Source organism: Poecilia reticulata, linkage group LG19, assembly GCF_000633615.1.
Source record: "Poecilia reticulata strain Guanapo linkage group LG19, Guppy_female_1.0+MT, whole genome shotgun sequence".
Taxonomy (NCBI): Eukaryota; Metazoa; Chordata; class Actinopteri; order Cyprinodontiformes; family Poeciliidae; genus Poecilia; species Poecilia reticulata.
In genome coordinates, this window is record NC_024349.1 from 15,073,673 (window position 1) to 15,076,889 (window position 3,217).

The 3,217-nt window shown below is 34.5% G+C and overlaps 1 long non-coding RNA gene across 1 annotated transcript in view; it reads left to right on the forward strand.

Moving 5' to 3' along the window:
* Nucleotides 1–3,217, forward strand: part of LOC103481644 (uncharacterized) — a 53,266-nt gene that overhangs the window by 41,826 nt on the left and 8,223 nt on the right. The window contains exon 3 of the long non-coding RNA XR_536333.2: nucleotides 2,499–2,589. This is a non-coding gene — a long non-coding RNA (uncharacterized LOC103481644). The remainder of the gene's footprint in view (nucleotides 1–2,498; nucleotides 2,590–3,217) is intronic.

A 3,217-nucleotide genomic window follows, 5' to 3' on the forward strand; every position in this document is an offset into this window, starting at 1 on the left:
TTTGGGCTTCTTTGGAATGTTTTTTTTTCATTTATTTTTTTTTAAATATTTTTATTAAATTGAGATCAGTGAATAACATCCCAAAAACTGACTTCATTCCAAATAAAATTCAGACAAAATAGGATTTGGTAATTGTTGAGTGTACTCTGAATAAGATAAGAATTAAGAACAGTTTATTTCATGCATTCAAACACTGTTGTAACATGTACATAAATATCTAATTTACAGTACTTGATGTTAATTATTATATGAGATAGAACTCTAAAGAAACAGCTTATTAATGAGGTTAWTGAGGCTTTTTTCTGTGTAAATGTTAAGTACAATGGTTTTCTTAATTGAGAGTCAACTCAAAGGACCAGTTATTTATATAGTCACCGTTTCTTTAATGCTAGAATATTAAACTCAGATTTTCAAAACGATTTGGAGGTAAAACTTTTGCAGTTTTCTTTGTTTTGTTTTGCTATTTTTTCTGAAAAAATATATATAAACATTTAAGACCTAAATATTGCGCGGCTTATACTTTTCCTAACAATTTCTGACTTTAGTTTTAGGTTTTTGTTAAACGACTGCATCACCACCCACTTTGTATGGCCTTCTAGTGCAAAGTTGAATTCCATTCAGCCTTTGCAACTGCTTTAATTCTTAATGTCATATATTTAACAACTTGCATAAAACATTTTCCAGAAAATTTAAAGTGTTGGATTAGAAAGCTTCTAGACTTCTTGTGCTTTTTTGAAAATGTTTCACCTCTAGTCCTAAAGGCTTCCTTGGTTCAGATAATGGGTTAATATTATCATAGTATCAGTCTGATAAATTGTAGTCGTATATAGTGATTCCACAAATAGGGGCATTAAGATCTCATGAGTCACTGACCTAACCCTCCATCTTGATCAGGGCATTGTCACAAACTATTTGTCAGCCGTGCATCTATGATTCAAACGTCCTAATCTGTCACGTCCCGAAGTGGTTTATTGGATTGAGATCATTGAGGAGGTCTAGAAATACAGTGAACTCATTTCATATTCATAAAACTTGTGAAATGGTGCCTTATTTGGGCATCAGAATACAATGTCACTGAGATCAGAAGGGGACATTTACARMAACAATGCTCATATTGTGTTCCACACAGTAATCTTGCAAAATTACTACTGAGARCAACAGAATGTCATGGTAAGGGCGGTACCCTGTATGTTTTGCTACTGTAGCCTGTCTACCTTAAGGTTTGTCATACTGATAATTCAGATATGGTATTTGGAAAACCTTGGTTATAACAATTGCATTTTTAATTGTTGATTTTCTATTYGTTTTTTAGTCACCAATGACATTTTTTGTTGTTGTTGTCAAGCAGAGAGCTGGATTCAGTGAGTTGATGCAGTTRGATTGCTTACTTTGCTAATTTTGTAAACATGCATTTGAAGAGATTCAGTTGATAAACTGGCCAGTAAATATATGTTTATAGATATGAATTAAGTCTGTTTGTCTTCTGATGTTACTTGAATATTATTATTTAAAAAATCAAAATAAAAKAACTGAAACTGAAAGAAAATTTTGACTTCAATCCTACATTACCATATACCTTAGAATATACTGCACCTTTCTGTGCTAAAAATAAAATCTAAACCTTTGTCACACAGCTTTCAATTTCTCACATGATGTGCATTTCTTTATCTTTTAATGGGGTTCTCAGCATCTCCTCCTCTTTCTCTTTTTTTTACCACATGACATCTGCAAAATTGCAGACTGAGTCTCTAATTAATGTCTGTTTCAAGATGAAACAGAGACGTTTTGTTGACACTTGTTTCCAGAAGGTGCACTTTRCTGTCAATAACTGCTTGGCACTCCTTCTTTAATTGAGAAGCTGTTTCCCTGAAATGATTTCAGCAAAATTCATGAATTATTGAAAAGACTGAAAGGATAGGGGATTGGGGCGGGTCATCATGTTGGATCTTTGATGCTAACAAAAAAGAGAGGGGAAAGAAAAAAAAAAACACTTTGCAGCACATTTTATCTAAATGCTTTCCTCATTTTGCACTATTGAGAGGTGTCAAAATACCGTTTTTAATTAATGGGACAAAATGTGAGACGAACGGAAAGCCTTTCTAAAGATTCTAATCAAACTTGTCTGCCACTGAGACCAAAGAAAAGATTCAATGTGCTGAGATGGATTCTTTTGTAGGGTCAGGGARTCGTGTTTCATAAAATGCTTCTTCCTATTACAGCTTTTTAATTTCATCTTGATGGTTCAGATGGAACACTTTTAACCTCTAGCTTCATCACCTGAATAGGTCCTTCAAAACAAATGTAAAATAAGAATTCTACAGTTATAAAGTGCGATTTGTCTTTACTCTGTCCTGTGGGCAACATTTCAGTTCACAGCCTGTGCACACCATACAAAAGGTTCTGTGTCAGTGAGAATTCACCAACTCTTCAGATACTGAACAGCATACAGATTTAGGTTCACTCATCCATCCATTTCCTATATTTGTTTGTCCTTGCAGAGCTTTAAGGAGGTTCGTGTCTCCAGTGGTCATTGAACGAGAACCAGGTTACACTCTACAGGTCGCCACACCAAGCTAAAGGAATGAATAAGTAAGTTCAATTTACTTAGTTTTGTTRTTCATACAGCTTAAGCTTTTCTATGTTTTGCAGCAGTACAACCACAAATTTCAGTGCGTTTTATTCTGGACTCTGGACCTCTATGAGATRGGCCAACACAAAGTAGTGAAAGAAAACAAGTAAACAGAGACCACCTGATAGATGAATAAMTACAACTGCTCAGTGAAAGCTAAAAACAATATCTCAAGCTTTGAAAGTATCATGAAACAACATTCACCCATCATCCAAAAATTAAACTTGTACGACAAAACAATCAAACTAAGACATGATTGTCTACCTAAACTTGGACAAGGCGCTAACCAGAGAATAATGTGTCACTTCAGAGCTCCATAAGTCCTGTGGGAAAAAAATCTTGACAAAGCTATTAGTAGGACACCTCATACCTCTTCTTTTTGTGTAAGAGCTGGAAGAAGAGTGCTAATAGTAAAAGAACGGYATAGGAAGTTCAGTTTGTGGCTTGTCATGTGATGCACACAGAAAAGACATGACACTCTGGTCAGATGAGACCAACATTGACTTTTTAGCTGACATTCATTCTCTATTGCCCTCCTGGATTACTTGATTATAAAGAAAGGGATTTTAACACAACTGAATTCATGCA